Source organism: Protopterus annectens, chromosome 11.part0 (genome assembly GCF_019279795.1).
Source record: "Protopterus annectens isolate FY-2018-M chromosome 11.part0, PAN1.0, whole genome shotgun sequence".
In the NCBI taxonomy this organism is placed as follows: domain Eukaryota; kingdom Metazoa; phylum Chordata; order Ceratodontiformes; family Protopteridae; genus Protopterus; species Protopterus annectens.
In genome coordinates, this window is record NC_056745.1 from 210,323,342 (window position 1) to 210,344,018 (window position 20,677).

Genomic DNA, 20,677 nt, shown 5'->3' on the forward strand with positions numbered 1-20,677 from the left:
ACATGCTTGGAAGGAGCTAATAAGAATAAGCATTACAGCTTGTGGTCTCTCAAATAACCAAGCAACAGCCAAAAAAAAAAACAGTTATGCAATGCATGATTTTTAGTAAATCTAGACATTAAATATATAATAGTCATATAAGATAAAACAGTCTGCTGAATTTAGATATTAAAGACAGGATTTAATAACATGGGCTTGTGTATAACACTACTGTCAACTTGTCGTAAATGACATACACTACACTGAACATCAAAGGGGAAGCATGATGTTTTTCTTATATATGTAAATATGCATAACAAGTCATGTAATTGCTTTAACTTGAATTGTAGTTTTTGTAACCCATCTTGACCATATACAATACTTAAGCGGTTACTAAGGTAACTAATTTTTATACATGACATCAAACTGACCAAGCTGTTCAAGAGAAACAATAGAAGCCTGAACTTGAAATATCACAGAATTAACAATCATATTCTGAACAGATAGTATTAAATTGACAATATACACTCAGTTTAATAGCATGGGCTTCTGTATAATAACACTACTGTTTTAGCTGGTCATAAATGATATACACTATACTGAACATCAAGGGGAAGCATGATGATTTTCTCATACAAGTAAATGTGCATAACAAGTATATAATTGTTTTAACTTGAACTGTGGTTTCGTAACCCATCTTGAACATACATCTTAAGCTGTTAAAGTAACTAATGTTTTATACATGACAAATGGACAAAGCTGTTCAAGGAAACAATAGAAGTCTGAACTAGGAATGTCACAGAATGTAACAATCGCATTCTGAACAAATAGTATTAAACTGACACTCATTAACCTTTGCTGATTACACAAAATAGAATGTTACCATTTAAATCTAAAAACTTTCAGTATATGCTATAAAATGGCAACTTATGAATACGGAAAGGGAACTTGTAATCATTAATCCCAATAAGTGAATTTGTTGTTTTTAACCTATAATTTCACTCATTTTATAATAAGAAATGATAGATATAAAAATCCTTGTGTGTAGAAAATGGGGGAAGAGGGATGCACTGATAATTAAAATGCACCAACTTTCATCAATGTTCACATAAAACAAACTTGATGTTTTAACTGCGGTGGTGGTGCTGCGGTAGCGTTGTCGCCTCACAGTAAGACGTCCTGTTCGATTCTAAGCTAGAGCGTCTTGTGTGTGGAGACATGCGTGAATGGCTGCAACCGTTGAAGGTTGTGCGTCAGGGCCGGCAACTCGGCATGTAAAAATCTACTGCCAATCATTAGCGGACCGGAGTTCCGCTGTGGCGACCCCTAACCGGGAAAAGCCGAAAGACACAACAACAACAACAAACAAAGTGATTACTTAAATGCTGGCAAACAATGAAATATAACTTCTGATATATCCAGTAAAATACACTGCATTATAAACATTGGGTATAAATATTATCTACTTATATTAATTAATAAGTTTTGAAAGACTTCAATAAGGGTGAATATGTTAAATACCTGTGTGCTATAACCTTTTATTCAGGTTTTATATACGATACATCCTACTTTACTATGATTGAATTGCTTGTCATCTACCTTTCATGTAAATATTAATTGCTTATACAGTATGTAAACATGTATATTGTATTAGAATTCTGTCTAATCTACAATAGTACTATACCTGTTCAAAATATAAATATTGCTTATTCCTATTCCAAATATTCTCCATACGATAATTCAATTTATAGAGCTCAGATGTTCTGGATTGTCAATGTATGAGTGATAATCTTACGGACTTAGGTTTATCCATCAGATTAGGAATGATTTTCATTCTATGGCTAGTGCGGATCTTAGTTTTAACATTTATTAATTTAAATTTATTTCACAAAAATATTTTTAGTATGCCTGATCAAAACATTACTTTACTGGTAAACACTCAAAGTATAAAACTGATAATTTCCTTTAAAAGCTCAAACACATACTTTATAGTTATCAGAGGAAAATGTTTAATAGTACAATAAAACAAAAAATATATAGTCTACATAACATACCATGGATTTAACTTTATTATCTTTAAATACCAATGGCTTAAACAATCCTAGCAAGAGATCAAATCTACTGAAATATTTAAAACTGAACAAAGCACAAATTGTCTTCCTTCAAGAAACTCATTTCAAAACAAACGACAATTACAAATGGAATCCTAAGGAATACATCAGCGCAATCCACTTATAAGACAAAGAGAAAAGGGGTAACAATTTTATGGGAAACAAATGTGATTAACCCAGAAATCATTTAAGTGTGAAGATAAAGAAGGCCTTATGGCATTAGTAATAGCAGACTATGGACCCTGGACCCTAGCCAATCTATACTGGTTCCCAGGCATTGGAACAGAAACCGTTAAAAAAACACTTGGATTTCATTTCCAATAATTATAAAGGCAACTTAATATTAGGCGAAGATTGTAATTGTATATTTCATATTTTTGAAACTACAAATAAAAGACTGCTGCATACATCTGCTGTATCAACAAGTGGGTAGAATCATTTCATCTTGTAGATACTTTCAAATTTAAAGAATATAAATTTTTGTTGTTTTCTCAAAGATCGCAGATTTGGTACCCAAACGAGAATAGATAAAATATTTGCTGCCCATGACTTACACTCCAAAATCATTAATTTCTCAATCACTCCTTGCCCCTTTTCAGACCACAATTCATTGACACAAATTTCAAAATGGGTACAAACCATTAATCTTTAACTCCAGAATTCCAGCATATATAACTAAAATTAAAGATTTCAAACCCTGGTTATTATCCGAATTACTGTTCTTCTTGGATATTAATTACACCACAGAGAGAAATAAAATAATTATATGAGACTCATTAAAATCTTACATATATGGTAAAACCCTAACTTGTTATAAAAAAAAAAATCAGAGAATGAGATTCTGAATTATTAGATCTACAATGAGATTCTGAATTATTAGATCTACAATCCAAACTTTTGTCAGTAAAAGCTGAAAAAAAATCATTTGGAGATGAAAAAAAAACGTAGAAGCATTAAACAATAAATACAATGAAATTCTAACACAAACTAGTTTAACTTTAGAAAAACTAAAAATTAATACTTTGGCTACTTCTCCCATATATCTACATAATTTATCCACAAGAATCAAAATACAATCAAAGGCTAATAACATTAAAAGTATCTACCATGAAATGAAAGGGAAAAATGTCTCAGATATAGGTGACATTCTTGATGCCTATAGAAATCACTATATGGAAAATTTCCAAAAAGAAAATATACATATCGATCAATTAAATTTAGATGAAAAATATTCCAATATAAAAACAGAAAAATTAAAACTAGATCTGCAAGCAATCATATCCTACAAAAAATTACAGATACAATACAAGAGGGTGAAAATAATAAAGCTCCAGGTATAGATGGTATAATTATGGAAATATATAAACTTTTCCCTTCAAAAGATACTATCCCTCTTCCATAAAACTTTATTAGAATTTCAGTCACAAGCTTTAACACACTATATATTTTATACAATTTAATATCTCTTGGAGATATTCCTTAATCGCACCAATCCTAAAGGAAAACAAATCCCCAAACCTCTGTACCTCATATAGACCTATATCATTATTAAATAAGGACTATAAGATATTTACGACGATATTAACTAAAATAATGAAAATACCACTATCCAAAACAATAAATAATTATCAAACTGGATTTATATATCATAGACACACACATGACAATATTAAAAGGGTAATTTCTCTTATAGACTATGTTAAAGAAACACATAATTGGCTTAGATATAGAGAAAGCCTTTGATTCCCTAAATTGGGACTATTTATTCAAAATCCTAATGCTATTTGAATTATTTCCTGCATCCTTTGTTCATCTCCTAAAGAATATACATACAAATAATTTAGCATATGTCAAGTTAGGTCCTTTTACCTCTGAATCTATACATATAACAAAAGGCAGTAAAACAAGAATGTCCCATGTCACCAATTCTAATTGCTCTGGCTATTGAAATATTGGCAGATTCAATTCGTAACAATATAAAAATCAAAGGAATATGTGTTTATTATGAACAATACAATTCTAAAGTAATGCTACTTGCTGATGATATATTACTAACATTATCCAATACAAAAGAGACCAGAAGAATTAGATACATCGACAAATTTCACATGACTTCAGGACTCCATTTCAATAAATCAAATTTTTTAATTTTTAAATAAAAAAAGAACTGCAGACCAAGGGGGATCACATCATAGGGAGACAAGAATCTATCTTAAAATATCTAGGAATTGAGTTATGCAAAGATAATAATGAATTTGTCTCAAAAAACTACAATATCATCAACAATACAATTAAAATATCTGTGGAAAAATGGAACAAAATATTACCATTGAAGATAGACTACAGTTAATAAAAATGGTTTTACTGCACAAGATCCTATATATAGCCTTGGCAATACAACGGTTACCAGAAAGGAATATAAGTAAATTAGAAGTTATGTACCTACCATAACGTTCCATGTTAGTTGTCTTCTCTCGCCTTCTTTCTTGCTGGATGGGTTCGGAGCCGATCCTCGGCCGACTCGCACTGCTAAGCTTGAGAACTCCTTTTACCAGCTCGAGGCAACCCTATATCCCATGATGCAAGGCGAGACGACCTCAGATCTCGTTTGGTAGCTAAAACACCCTGCTAAATAAAACCACTATTCCCAAAGGAAGAGCAAAGACTAGCCTAGAAAAACTAGGCAAAGGTTCTAAAGATAGACTCTTTCTGCTGAAGACTCAGGAGAGTGAAAACTGAGAAAGAGAAGCCCTTCAAGATCTGTCCAGGCCAGGGGGAAGGAGGGAGGGCAGAAAGAAGCGAGAAGACAACTAACATGGAACGTTATGGTAGGTACATAACTTCTAAATGTTAAGTTGTCAATCTCGCCTTCATTCTTGCTGGATGGGACCGCGTCCCTAGCACCTGTAGCTGGCTCAATGGAACAGACTCTTGAGTACTGTGGAACCAAAACTGGCTCTGTCCCTGGAGGCCAAATCTAATTTATAATGAGATACAAAGGTATGAGGAGTGGCCCAAGTAGCTGCTGCACAAATGGTATCAATGGGTAGCCTATCCTGAAAAGCTGTAGATGTGGACAGGCTCCTGGTTGAATGCTTCGGTTTTGAGGGTAGTTGCTTGCCTCTGAGCGAATACACATAAGAAATGGTAGAAGACAACCATCTGGATAAGGTCACTTTCGACACTGGGAGACCTTTCCTGTTTTCTGCATAGGAAACAAATAATTGATCAGATTTCCTGAATTGTTTTGTTTTATGCAAATAATATCTGAGTTGACGATGGACATCCAAAAAATGAAGTTTTTGTTCAGCTCTGTCGGAATAATTAGGGAAAAAAAAACTGGCAGATCGATGGATTGATTAATTAATATTAGTCTGAGAAACAACTTTGGGCAGAAAAGATGGATTAGTTCTCAAGGATACCCTATCTTTGTGAAAAACTAAGTATGGGGAATGGATACAGAGGGCTTGAAGTTCAGATACCCTCCTTGCTGAAGTGACAGCCACTAAGAATTTTGTTTTCCAGGTCAGCAACTTTAAGGAGCATGAAGCAGACGGTTCGAAGGGGGTAAAATCAAGGATGTTAACATCAAATTCAGATCCCATTGTGGAGGAGGATGTTTTACTGGAGGCTTTAGGAGAAAAACACCTCTCAGAAAGGCTTTGCATAGTCTATGCGACATTAAGTTATGATCTTGCAAACCAACATGATATTTAGAAATTGCTGCCAGTTGAACTTAACTGTCGATGAAGAAGATCCTGACTGAAAAACTTCAGCCAGAAAATCTAAAACTGAATGCAACGGCGCAGTAAAAGGATCAATGCACCTGGAGTTTGCCCATAGGGAAAAACGTCGCCACTTGCTAGCATAAACCGTTCTGGTGGACGACTTTAAGGAAGCTATTAAGATATCGCTGACAGGATCAGAGATCATAGGAAGCCTGGCTAGGGAAGGAAGTGGAGCAACCAAGCAGTGAGGTTGAGAGAACGAATGGCCCGGTGCTGTTGACCCGTTTGGTGGATCAGAAGATCCGGAACTGGGTCCAGATGCCAAGGCTGCACCAGGAGATGATGTAGGGACGGAAACCAAATTTGTCGAGGCCAGTAAGGGGCAATGAGAATCAACTTGGCTCTCAAAACGGTAGCTTTCTGAATGACCTGTGGAATTAAGGGGAATGGGGGAAAGGCGTACAGAAGTCCCCGGGGCCAATCCTGGGTAAGAGAGTCTCTCAGGGGATGGTCTGGCAGGGGAAAGAGGGTGAAGAAGTCCGGGCATTTGCTGTTTTGGGGTGTAGCAAAAAGGTCGCAACAAGGGGTGCCCCACTTCTGAAAAATCTCGTCCACTACCGATTGTTTGAGAGACCACTCGTGAGGCATGAGAATAGCTCTGCTCAGTCTGTCCACTAAGAGGTTGGACCTGCCGGGGATGTGCGTTGCTATCAGAAACAGATGAGAGGAGATTGCCCATTGCCAAAGTCTGAGAGCTTCTCGACATAAAGGATAGGACTTGGTCCCGCCCTGTTTGTTGATGTACCAGACTACAGACATGTTGTCCGTTTGAACTGCAATAGTCCCCGAGGGAAGAAAGTCGTTGAGGGCTTGCAACGTTAAAAGCACCGCTCTCATCTCCAGGACATTTATGTGCAGATGGTATTCTGTGGGTTGCCAAGTCCCATGGACCATCCTGCCCTGATAATGCCCCCCCACCCGATCAGAGAGGCATCCGAAGTGACTGTGGCAACCGGAGTTGGGGGAACAAATGGTCGGCCCTGATGGAGCAGAGGAGAAGACATCCACCAGTTTAGATGAGTCTTGCATGATTGTGTAACCAAAATTTCGTGCCTCATGGGTAGGTTCTGGAACGACCACTGAGTGAATAACATCCACTGCAGAAGACGCATGTGGAAACGAGCTAATGGTAGAAGTACAATGGCCGCAGCCATAAGACCTAGAACCTTCAGAACCAATCTGGCTCTGACTTTGTTGCTCAGTAATATGATCCGAACGTATTTTTGGATGTCCAGAATTCTCTGATTTGTTAGTCTGGCTAACATACTGACGGTGTTTAGTTCTGTGCCTAAAAAGGTGATAGATTGGCAAGGCAGCAGAGAAGATTTTTCGAAATTCACTGAGATTCCCAACTTTTTGCAAATCTGCAGAGTGTAATCTCTGCTTTGAAGAAGCTGATGCTTGGTGGTGGCGGAGAGGAGCCAGTCGTCCAAATAAGGAAACACCTGGAATCCTTGACGTCTCAGATGAGCCGTAACCACTGCCATGCATTTGGTGAACACTCTGGGGGCTGAAGTGAGGCCAAAGGGCAGGGCTCTGAATTGATAATGACTGGTCCCCAGCCGAGCGGAGAAACCTCCTGGAGCGTCTGTGTATCTTTATGTGATAGTACGCGTCCTGAAGGTCCATCGAGCACATCCAGTTGTCCTTGCCCAAAAAGGGCAGAATGGACTGAAGCGTGACCATCCGGAATCTTGCCTTTCTGACAAATCTGTTTAGATTGCTCAGGTCTAAAATTGGTCTCCAATCTCCCGTCCTTTTGGGGACCAAAAAGAATCTTGAGTAGATGCCGGATCCTACTTGGTCTGCTGGAACACTTTGGACGGCTCTTTTTTCTAGGAGCTTTAAGACCTCCTGTTTTGCCAAATCCCTTTGACCGGGTGAGATGTCTGGAAGGGATTGGTGAGGTACGGGATACCTTTTGAAAGGGATTTTGTAACCCTCGGATATGATAGACTGTACCCACATGTCTTGTGAGAGGGAACGCCAGGCTAATGGGTACAGCGATATCCTTCCCCCGACTGCCTCCAAGGGTGGACAGTCGGGCAACACCTCAGGGATGCTGAAAGGGTTCGTCAGGAAGAGGCTCCCTGCTACCCTGATTCTGGGGACCCCCCCTGCCTCTAGGGCGTCTGTTATTGTTACCCCTCTGCCTCTGGGGTAAACTGACCACGTGTCGGCGTAACTCCTTGGGCTTTCGAACCACATTTTTCCTCCTTTCTGACCTTTGGGATAGGGTCTTGAAGGAGTGGAAAAATGGACTCCTACGGCAGAAAGGGTTTTGCCGTCTTGTTCACACCTGGTCAAGGTTTCCTTCACCTGCGGTCCGAACAAAGCCGAACCGTCAAAGGGGTATTGGTGAAGGGCCTTAAAGGGGTCCACGAAATTACAAAGCCGCATCCAGGCCTGGCGCCTAAGTGCCACTCCTGTGCCTGCGGCTCTACCGCTCCATCGGCCGCATAGGATATGAGCCGCATGGAGGAGTTGGTTAAGAATTTAGGATTGCTAGCTGTGAGGCAATCTTGTCTTGAGTCCCAGCAGCTGAAGGATCCTGAACCACTTCACCTAGTTCCTTGAGAATGTCTCTCTGAAGTCTGGTGAAATGACAAAGGTAGTTCAGCGAACGCATAGCAAAGGTCGCTGAAGAAAACATCCACTTGCCATACCTATCCATGGTCCTAGAGTCTTTGTTAGGAGGATGGACAGGCATGGAAGGATCCATAAGTTCCTTCTTGGTGGCCGCCGCCACCATAGCATCCACAGAGGCGCCTTTAGAAAGAAACTGCTTGTCTGATGGGGCGTAATAAATTTGGATGGCCTCCTGGGGACAGGTTCCACAGAATCTGGGGCTGCCACGCCTTCGAGCCACTACCTGCATGAGTGGGTCGAAGGCGGAGACACCAGGGGTGGAGGGTCGGGATCCAAACGCCTCCAGGTATACCGACTCATCCTCAGAGGGGTCAATGGAAGGCCAGTTCCCCCTCTGTTTGAGGAGTTCCAGGATGTCTGAAAAGGAGGCATCCTCAGAGGGGACAGGGGAACCCTCCGACTCATCTAAGTCGGTATCTGATGTTGTAGACTCAGGGGAGTCTGTGTGTTTCCTCTTACACGTCCTCTTGCGCGGGGGTTCTCCTGCGGGATCAGGAGAAACCTAGGAAGAGGAAGTTATTCCCAATGGGGAAACCTGGGGCGATGGATCCCTGGGCCTGGGAGCAAGAGGCTGGCAAGAGACATCAACAGGCACCGAAGAGGGAGGAGCTAAAGGAATGGACCGTTGACCTGGCTCAGGTGCCAGGACACTCCTCATCACCTCAAAGGCTCCCCTCCCAGGGAGACCAGAATACTCCTGTTCCAAAGAAACAGGAATTCCCAGCTCCACTGAGACAGAAGGCTCCGAGGCCAATGTCGGTGCCGAGCTCACCAAAGCCGAAGCCCCGAGAGGGAGAGCGGGGTCGGACAAGGGTCCGATGCCACTAGCCCCCTCGGAGCCGACAATGGAAACTCGACGACCGGATCCCTCCAAGGAAGGTCTCATGGAGGAGATCGGAGCCAAGGCGGAGCCGAAAGGGGATGTATCGGCCCTGGCGCCGACACTGTCACTGTCCTGAAAGCTCCGGCTCCGAGCTCTGGAGGAGAGGCGGAGGAGGAAGTTCAAGGGGAAGAGCAATAGGCGAAGTCTGTTGAGACGGGCTATGGAGCATTTGGGCTAGTGCCTGTGACTTCAACAGCCTGCTTACCACCCTCTCTAAATCGTGGTCTGACAGCCTGGAAGATCTCAAAGATCGGCTCCGATGACTCCGTTCCGATAAAGAGGAGACTCGGAGCCAAGTGAATCTACTCCAGAGAAGGGACCGAGATCTCTTCTTGGGCGAAGCCATCGGAGCCGGCGTCCTCGGTTCCAGATGGAGCGAAGACTTCGGCTCGATACTGGATAAAACCTCGGCACCAGCCGGTGCCGACAAGGCAACTGGAGACTGTGTGTCGGAGCTGGAAGGAACCGACACTACCATCTCAGAGGTAGAAAGACCGGCTCCAGCCGGAGCCGACCTCGACTCCGAAGGAGTCGGAGCCACCGGGGAAGGCTTAACAACCGTAGCCTGAACCTTAGGTGGCTTGGAAGGTTTACCCGACCCAGTCTTTGTCTGTGAACCTTCTGGCTTTAATAAGCCACGGAGGATCAACTTGTTCCTCCTCTCCTGCAGGACTCTCTGGCTAAAAGTGTGGCATATAGCACAGGAGTCCTGCAGGTGTAAAGGCCCCAGGCAATAAACACAAGAAGTGTGACTGTCTGTCAGAGATATCTTCTGACAGCACGAGTCACACTTCTTGAAGCCTGAGACCTTTCCTTCTCTAGACATAGTCTAATAAAAGACAAAAAACACACACTCAACAAGAGTCACACGATTAACCCCCAATCACACACACACTGACAGGGATTAATAAACTGGGAGGCTTAGGCCTAACAGAAAAGAAAATTAAACTTTTACCCCAAAAAAGGAATATAGGGTGGGAAAAATAGTATTAGCTATACACTCTATAATAAAACTAACCAATATACGAAAAGGGGAAGAAATATCCCTGACTAATCTGTTGAATTAGAAAAACTCACCTGAGCTGGCAAAAAAGAGACCTCTTCGCGAAGCGGCAAACGAGATCTGAGGTAGTCTCGCCTTGCATCATGGGATATAGGGTTGCCTCGAGCTGGTAAAAGGAGTTCTCAAGCTTAGCAAGTGCCGAGTCGGAGCCGAGGATCGGCTCCGAACCCATCCAGCAAGAATGAAGGCGAGATTGACAACTTAACATGAAATAAATTCATGCCTAATAAAATTTTTATGGTTTCCCAAAAGAAACAGAATAGCTTTAATACATCATATCAGACCATGGAAACAGAGAAGATTAAACTTTCCTGATATAGAAACATATATAAAAGCATCAATATCTAAAACAATCTCAGATTGCATAAGTCCAAATTACTCTGCAAATTGGAAAGATTTGCCAACTGTAATATCAATAAATGAATTTGATTTACAAGAAAAAATTCATATAACAATTTGCTACGGCACATATGTATTAGTATGCAATAAAACATAACTAAACCCACTAAAACTCGTATGATTATTGACTCATTTAGGAAAATTATTAATGCAAATACAGATAAAAGATCAAACCAGATTTTTTAAACACCATTTATAATCACAAAGAACTTTCCACATAAAATATATAGAGAAATTATTAATTCCTGGGAACAGAAAGGATGTTTGTTGGTTCCAATGTATCAAAGAACAAAGTTTTATATATGCAAGAAATAAAAACAACATACAAAATTCCAGAACAGGACTGGCTAACATTACAGAGTATTCTGTCATATTTGCAAGATTTAAGTAGAATAATTAACAATTTTTGATTTAAAGAAATACTTAAATTTATGAAATACATATATGAAATCATATATAATGACTGACATGGGAAACAGTATTTCAAAATTTTATAAAATATTGATAAGCTATAAAACACCATAAACCTCATATTACAAATATATAACAAAAGGACACAATACAGTTAACTAAAGATATTAAAACAAATATCTTATTATCGATCAAATATACATCCTTAACACAATACTGGAAAGTTTTTAATTGGAAATGCTTGCACAGAGCATTCTTAACCAGAGATAGAATCAGTAAAATTAGTTCTTCCATAAAAGGAATATGTTGGAGATGTGAGCAAGTACATAATGCAGATTGGAACCACATTTTCTTTGATTGTGTTAAAATTAAGCCATTTTGGAATGGTATTAATAACTTTCTACAAGCTTTATTTAATTAATCATTTTATTCAACTAAAGCTCTTGTATTATTAAATGTGAACGAAGGTCCTCATTTGAATAGGTCAAATGTATCTAGTATGGACTATAATTGCAATTTCAAGAAAGTGTATAACAAGAAAATGGAATACAAGCAATGTCAACTTTGGAAGACTTCTGCAGTCTACTGAAGACCACAGCATTACTGGAAATTAAAATTAAAGAACTAAGAATTTATCCAAAGCCTTTTATCAACAACACTTGGGGAAATGTCTTATCATCGATTGGCACTTTACAATAATTGATCAGACACACTGATAATGGATTGGACATAAAGTAACTATATACATTAAGATCTGTTACAATGTCGGGCTAATATAGTGTACATAGTTATTTAAAATGTTATGCAAAAATACTATGGAATTCAATCAAATGTATTTGAAAAATAAATTTGAGGAAAAAAAAAAAGATAGATGCTAGAAAACCAGACATAGAGGTCCATGAAAAGAAGACAAAAGTAGCAGTGATCACTAAAATTGTCACACCCAATGACTACAGTGTCTTGCATAGAGAGAGAGACAGTCATAAAATATCAGGATTTGCAGGCAGAAACAAGAGCAATGTGGAAGAAAGATACCCAGACAGTTCTAATAGTAGTAGGAGCAACAGGTCTTATAAAAAGACTATACAAATCATATTTAGATACGTTACCAACACATGTAACCCCATAGAAATTGCAGGAGTCGCCATTACTGGGCACATTGCAGGTGCTGCTAAGAGTACTTCTTTCTGATATCAAAAATTGAAATAATACTAATTTCATGAACTTCAATCGTATTTTGAAACAGGAGTGGGGTTCGCTCCCATCATGGTATTAGAAACCCAAAAGACTTGGAGAAATTAAAAAAGGTTGAAACCTTGGGTCTGTTGTGAGATTACTGTGACTGGTTAGTCTTTATTAAAGGAGCATTTTGTTTTTCACCATTTGAGTGCTGGAATAAGTTGATTACTGTTTAGAAGAAGCATTTTCTATGCCGTTAGCATGCTACACAGGATGCGATTTAGCTAAATGAATGAATAAAAACAGAAACGTAAACAAAACTGGTGTTGACAGGTCAGTATTGCATCATGACTATTACCTAGTAAGAGTAACAAGTACTGAACCCATAATTTTGCAACATTACATTTTCTAAATATTAGGGCACTCCTCTGACTATTACGCTGATGGCCGATAATGTTTCAGAATAAAATGCAACCTTATGACATTAAAACACTCCCCTTTTTTGAATAAAACACAAATGCCAACACTGCACAAACAGCAGTTTTTCAAGTATTGTTTATAGGTTTTTACTAAGATTACATTTAAGAAATAAAAAAAGATCAACTACATCATCCAAAAATGGTAGGGAATAACAATGCCTTTGTTAAGCATACTTGCTCTTCATATCATCAGTGAAAATGTGCAGTCACTAATCCAAATCATCCACACTGACAGGAAAAGGCAGCCTATTCCAGAAAAGGGAAATACATTGGGTTAAGTATATGTCATAAGTGTTGTTGATGGGGTATTGTAGGTTTAGTTCTCTGCAGTAGGTTTTGGCTTTACCATTGAGTTTATTCTGAAGTTCAGAGAGTACTGGGTTATTTACACTATAGAAGGATAAGCAGACATCACCTCGGAGGAGTCTGTATTAGACTCAGTGGAGGATAGGACTTGATTAGCTAAGGGTACTAAGACCAGAGATCTTTTTGATGAGGAGACACTGAGGTCTTTCAAGCTGGTTTAGGTGCTTAGCAAGGTATATGCCAAAGGATACATTACCCAGATGCCTTACGTTCATAGGTAGGTAGTAGGCTGTCTGCCCAAAGGCATTTATAAGCCTAGTCAGAATGTACTGGCTTTCGCCGCCCCCTTAGATTAATTCCCTGTGTCTCTGTCCAGCAGAGCCATTGAAGTGATCCCTGGGGTAAACTTTCTGTTTCCCATCCACTCGTCAAGGATTCTCTTGAAGAGGGTTAGCGAGGAGCTCTGCCTAACGCAGATTGGAATCTTGTTCCAGTGCATGGGAAGTCTCTGGGACAGGAATCTATCCTTCCAGCACGTCCTATTTATTGTTATGAGGTTTAGATCCCTGGAGTGTGTGGCTCGAGGGGATATGGTTTTCTTTAGGTGAAGCATGTCCATCAATTCTGGGTTGGACATGGCCTTGTATGTCAGGCAGAGATCACCTCTGAGTAGGCGGTATGCAACAGGGAACAGCTGGAGTTTCTTCAGTCGAGCTGCATAGGGCATCTGCTTGAGGCCAGTGATCCTCTTGGTGAGGTACTTCTGTGGTCTTTCCAGTTGTTGCAAGTGTCTTGTAAGGTACATCCCAAATGGGGCACTGTACTCCATGATGGGTCTGATGAGTGATACATAGAGGGGCCCAATGACCTCTTTCGATCTGGAAGCAAACCCTTTTGTCATTAGGTGGGCCACATAGAAGCATTTTCTAACCACTTTGGCAATGTGATTATGGACGGAGAGGTTACCATCTACTTGGATCCCCAGATCCCTTATTACATCTTCCGTATTTAGGGGGCTACCACCTATGTGGTAGTTTGTGGGTACTTTGTTTTTTCCAAAGGGGATGACTATGCACTTTTTGGCATTTAGCTTGAGGCCATGGTTTTGACACCAGGTATCCGTCTCAGCGAGACCCTTTTGGAAGATGTCTGTGTCAGCCGGAGAGTCAATTATAGCTGCTAGTTTGCAGTAGTCTGCGAACTTGGTCAGCCATAGTCCTCCTGTGCTTGCCTGTACCTCTGAGAAGTATATGCTGAACAGGAGGGGTCCTAGGACTTAGCCCTGGGGAACGCCACTTGTAACCGGTTTAGAGTCAGACCTAGCTCCCGCAACTCTTACCATGTGGGTTCTGTCCATGAGCCAATTGGCAACCCATCTCATGACGTAGGGGTTTATGTTTAGGCTGGTGAGCTTGTCTATAATACCAGAGTGGGGAATGGTGTTGAAGGCCTTTGCGAGGTCTAGGTAGGCTGTGTGGACCACCTTTCCCTTGTCTATAGCCTTGGTAACTGTCTCAAAGAAGTCCACCAGGTTTAGGAGGCATGATCTGCCCTTAAATCCGAACTGTGTAGGGTCCAGTGTTTGGAGCTTCCCAATGTCTCTGTTAATGAGATCCATGATGATGCGCTCCATAGCTTTGCAGACCAAGCTAGTCAGGCTTATAGGGAGATAGTTCCCGGGGTCCATTGTGGCTCCACCTTTGTGGAGCGGAATAACCGTTGTTGTGCACCACTCTGTGGGCACATAGCCGGTGGAGAGGCTGAGTTTAAACAGTGTGTTTAGGTGAGGTGTTAGTTCATCTTTGAGCTCGTGCAGGACGTAGCCTGGGACACCATCCGGTTCCATTGATGCTGTGTTTGGAGAGGGCTGTTTTAACCTGAGTGTCTGTGATTTCAGGGGCACTACATTTTTCTGGTATAGTTATGGGCCCTTTTGGGGGTGAGAGGGGGGTGAAGTTTGCACTGAACCTGTCTGCCAGGATGTTGGCGATATCGGTCGGTTCAATGTACTTTGTGCCTCTTTGCACCAACTCCGAGCAGATCTGAGAATTGCCACTTAGATTCTTGACATAGCTAAAGAATGCCTTGTGGTTAATCTTTGGAGTCCATTGCAATTTTTCTTTCGAAGCTAGCCTTGGATGATTTTATGGGGGAACGTAGCTTCTTGCCGATACTGTTCAGGGATGTCTTCCCTTCTTGGGATTTTACTCTTTTCTGTACTAGTTTCTTCCTTCTATTGTATAGCTTGTTTATGGCAGGGGTCCACCAGACTGGTTTCCTTTTCTTGGAGGAGTGAGTCTTGGTTTTGTTTGGGACAGCACGATCCATGCATTCTTGTAGGTGCCCGTAGAGTGCATTAGTAAAGGATTCTGCAGCTTGGACAGTGTTATCCTTTAGCATGGGGGCTTTGAAACTTCCCACCTCTGTCTAAAGTAACGTGAAGTATGCTTTTGAAAAGATTTTCACGGTTGTTTCTTTGACCAGGGGTGGTGGCGGAATGTGGACATCCAGAGTGATTAGTTTATGGTCAGATCTAACCAGCAAGGGGTTGACCTCCGGTGTGGGACACCGGTCACCCATGATGGTGATGACCAGGTCCAATATGTTGTCACCTCTGGTGGGGGTGCTGACCAGTTGGATCCAGGGCATTTGAGTTTATAAAATTGTAGGAAATGTTGGGCAAGGGAGTTTGTACTAGAGTAGTTCTCCCAGTTAATGTTTGGGTAATTGAAATCACCAAATATCAGGGTGTTTGGTAGGACCTTTATGTTTCCCATTGTTTCCAGGAATGCAGAGTGGGGGTCCTGGGACATGGTGGGTGATCTGTAGCAAGCTATAATTTGAATAGTTTTGCCCTTTGTTAGTTGCACGTGGATGATCTCAAGCATCGTGCTGTGCCACTAACCTGGAGGTGTGGGTATCCTTGATGAATATGGATACTCCCCCACCTTTTGTATTTCGGTCCGGGTTTTGTGGCCGAAATGTACGGTACGAGTTGTAGCCTGGTAGTGCTGGGGTGCTCTCTGGAGCCTTAAACCAGGTTTGTTACTGCACATATATCTATTTTCTCCATCCTGAGGAGTGCCTCGAGTGCGTGCATTTTGAGGTTTAGACTTCTGGCATTGAGTAGCATTACCCATAGTTTTTTGTTACTTGTGCTATTTACGGCGGTGGGTTTGTCTTTTCAGCCTTGCCTAAAAAAGGCACTATGGGGGTAGCAAGAGCCTTGGCCAGTATTCGAAAGCCTAAGGGTGACAGGTGCAAGCCGTCTCTAGCGAAGCAGCGTGGCTTGTCAAGCATGTCATCCCAGGATGACAGACAATGGATCCCCTTTGAATGACACCAGAAGCTTGGCCAATTGTTGAAACTGATAATTCTCTGTCTATACCATGGTATCATTCTTGGTGAGGGCAGGATGCTACTCAGGGTCAGGGTCATACCGGCCTGGGCTACATGATCAGAAAGCTCCTCCATGTCTCTTCATGTAGTCCAGGGAGGTACGGCTCAGGTCATTCACACCAACATGGACAATGACAGTCATATTTGTACTTGTTCTGGAGTGACCAGAATGTTTGTGTTATGTGGTGGATCCTGGCACCCGACAGACAGCTAACAGTAACCTTCTCCTTGTTCAGCCTAGTGAGTGGGATGTCAGTGTGCCTAACTATAGAGTCACCTATTACTAGTGTGTTGGGTATGTTATTTTGCCTTAAGGGCTGTGATTGCGCGGCACACTGGTTTTGTGAAGTATGTGTTTCATGGTTTGTGTTGGGGGTGTGGAGGTTGCATGGATGTCTGCGTTGGAGGTCTCTGTTGCTTTTGCAGATTTTTATTTAGAGCCTGCCAGTATGTTTTTGTGTATTTATGTGCGTTTTTTGCCGGTGCTGGTTTCATAGGTCTATGTGAGACTGGTGGGGTGATGCAAGTAATTCCCTTCTCCTCTTGACTGCCTGGTCCAGTCTTGGGTTGAGAGAGCTTAGCCTCCAGTTTGGCTGTATAATTGCATCTCTCGCATGTATTAGTGTTTGGTGGAAGGAGGAGAGGGTTGTCTGTGTACATGAGGCAATTGTAACATTGCCTCAAAATGCCCAGATTCACCAGTTGGACCAGAGAGTACACTTGAAACTGCCCTTTGGACATGCCTGGATAGATACAGTGAACTGTTTTACCGATTGGCAGGTAAGGTCAAATAGAGAGCCCTGTCCTTCTCTACAGTATAGGGGGGTCTAGTGCTAAGGTTTATTAGTGCTTGCTATGAGTTTTGAGCAAGTGCCGGGATGAGAAGTGAATGGTATGTGCTTAAGTTGAAAGCTTGGCTAGTTCCAAGGGAAAAATTGAAGACTAGACTTTGTGGAGCCAGGAATAGTTATACCCTAGCTAACAGACACGCAAAACTGCGCAAATGTGGGTTTTATAGCAGGGACATAAAAGAGATAGAAATTAGCCCAAAATGGCCAATAAACTACTAATTTCTGGACTGAAACCACTCCTCCAGAGACAGATAGGCTGCTCAAAGCTCCCTCCCTTATCCTTACAGTGAACAGAGAAACTTCTTTCTATTCAAGTAAAGTATGGGCAAACACAGAAACTTGTAACACAGCCCTGAATTCAGCACTAACCTGAAAACTGGACTATACTAGCTTAGAAAGACGGGAAAACATGTATTTTTTTTTTTCAGAAAATAAAGCAGATACAATCAAAAAAACACATTAAATGCACAACCTACAACAGTTAAACAGGTAATTTAAACACAAAAACGACTAAGTACAGGCAGTAAAATAAGTACAATATGCAGCTGAAACAAACTTTTTAAAATCACAAACTCTAGAAAAATCGGCATTTTAGGCGGAATTAGCTAAAAGCAGCAAGAAAATGCAGAAAAATTATACTTAAATCACTCCAAACTCTCTCTTTTGTCTCTCTGCTGCTGTAGAACTTTGCAGGGCACCAGGCAGGAGCTTGCTCAGCTGTATACTAAGCGCAAAAACCTCGCAAATGCAGGTTTTATAGCAGGGAAATGAAAGAAAAATTAGCCCAAAATGGCCAATAAACTACTAATTTCTGAGCTGAAACCACCCCTCTAGGGACAGATAGGCTGCTCAAAGCGCCCTCTCTCACAGTGAAGAGAAACTTCATTCTAAAGGTATGGGCAAACATAGGTTCGTACTAGGCTATCTGCCCTAGGGCATTTATAAGCCTAGCCAGAGTGTGTATGGCTTTCGCCACCCATTTTAAATTAATTTTGCTATGCCCTTTTTCGAGGTTAGTATACTGTGCCTCTGTCTAACAGTGACACAGAAGTGATACCCGGGGTAAACCTACGATCTCCCATCCACTCATCAAGATTCCTCTTGAAGAGAGTCAATGAGGGACTCTGCCTAACCTGGACTGGGATTTTATTCCAGAGTGAAGGGAGCCTCTGGGTTATGAATCTGTCCCTCCAGCATGTCCTATTTATTTCAGTGCTGAGGTTTAAGTCCCTCGAGCTTGTAGCTCGATGGGATTTGGATTTTCTGAGGTGCAGCATGTCCATTAATTTCGGATTGGACATGGCTTTATACGTCAGGCACAGATCGCCTTTGAGCAGGCGGTATGCCACTGAGTAGAGCTGGAGTTTCTTTAACCGGGCAGCATACGGCATCTGTTTGAGCCCCTTGATCCTCTTTGTGAGGTACTTTTGGGGTCTTTCCAGTTGTTGCAGGTGTCTGGTAAGGTACATCCCAAAAGGGGCATTGTACTCAATTATGGGCCTGATGATGGATGAGTAGAGAGGCACGATGACCTCCCCTGATCTAGATGTGAATCCCTTCATGATTAGGTGGGCTATATAAAATGTTTTTCTAACCACTTTGGCCACATGGTTGTCAAATGAGAGATTGCTATCAACTTGGGTCCCCAGGTCCCTAATTACTTCTTCTGTACTTAATGGATTACCACCTATGTGGTAATTTGTGGGCACTTTGTTTTTGCCAAAGGGGATGACTATACACTTTTTGGCGTTTAGCTTGAGGCCATGACTCTGGCACCAGTTGGCTGTTTCTATGAGGCCCTTTTGGAGGATGCTTGTGTCGGCTGGAGAGTATTATGGCGCCCAGTTTGCAGTCATCTGCGAACTTGGTCAGCCACAGTCCTTCCATGTTGGCCTGTACCTCCGAGAAATACATACCGAACAAGAGAGGTCCCAAGACTGAGCATTGTGGGACGCCACTTGTAACTGGTTTGGAGTCTGACATGGCTCCAGCTATTCTAACCATGTGGGTTCTGTCCTTGAGCCAGTTTGCAACCCATCTAGTGACATAGGGGTTTATATTTAAGCTGATGAGCTTATCTATAATGCCCGAGTGGGGTATTGTATCAAAGACTTTTGCGAGGTCCAGGTAGGCTGTGTGGACCACCTTCCCCTTGTCAATGGCCTTGGTGACTATTTCAAAGAAATCGACCAGGTTTAAGAGGCAGGATCTGCCCTTAAAGCCGAACTGGGTAGGATCCAGTATCTGTAGGTCCCCAATATCTTTATTTATAAGGTCCATGATGATCCTTTCCATAGCTTTGCAGACCAAGCTAGTGAGACTTATGGGGCGATAGTTTCCAGGATCCGTTGAGGCACCACCTTTGTGTAGAGGGACCACTGTTGCTGTATGCCACTCTTTGGGTACATATCCTGTAGTAAAGGCTGAGATTGAACAGTAGTTTTAGGTTTGGGTTTAGCTCTTCTTGGAGTTCATGTAGGACGCAGCCCAGGACACCAGTCTGGTCCCATTGATGCTGTGTTTCTTGCTTTGGAGAGGGCAGCTCTTACCTGAGCATCTGAGATGTCAGGGGGGCAGCACTCTGCTGGAATAGATATTAGCCCTTTTGGTGGGGAGGGGGGGGAGAAGTTTGCGCTGAACCTGTCAGCTAGGATGCTGGCAATGTCTGTGGGTTTGGTGTATTTTTTGTCATTTTGGACCAATTCTGAGCATATCTGGGAATTCCCACCCAGGTTCCTAACATAACTACAGAAAGCCTTGTGATTATCCTTAGTGTCCTGTGCAATTTTTCTCTCGAAGCTGGCCTTAGACGATTTTATGAGTGCCCGTAGTTTTTTGCCAACACTGATCAGAGATGCCTTCCCTTTTTGGGATTTTGCTCTGACATGTAGTAGCTTCCTCCTTCTATTGTATAGTTTGTTTATGGCTGGGGTCCACCAGACAAGACGTCTGCCTTTGGAGGATTGAGTCTTGGTTTTATTTGGGATTGCATGATCTATGCATTCCTGAAGGTGTTCATAGAATGCGTTTATAAAGGATTTTGTGGTCTGGGCCGTATTATCCACAGGCCCGGGGGCTTTGAAGGATTCCACCTCAGTTTTGAGGAGTGTGAAATTTGCTTTAGAGAAGTTTTTAACTGTGGTTTTCTGGGCATGGGGTGGGGTCGGGATGTGAATATCC

The 20,677-nt window shown here is 41.8% G+C and overlaps 1 protein-coding gene across 2 annotated transcripts in view; it reads right to left on the minus strand.

Moving 5' to 3' along the window:
• The window catches only part of AMDHD1 (amidohydrolase domain containing 1), an 868,564-nt gene that overhangs the window by 778,668 nt on the left and 69,219 nt on the right, over positions 1-20,677 (minus strand). The window lies entirely within an intron of this gene.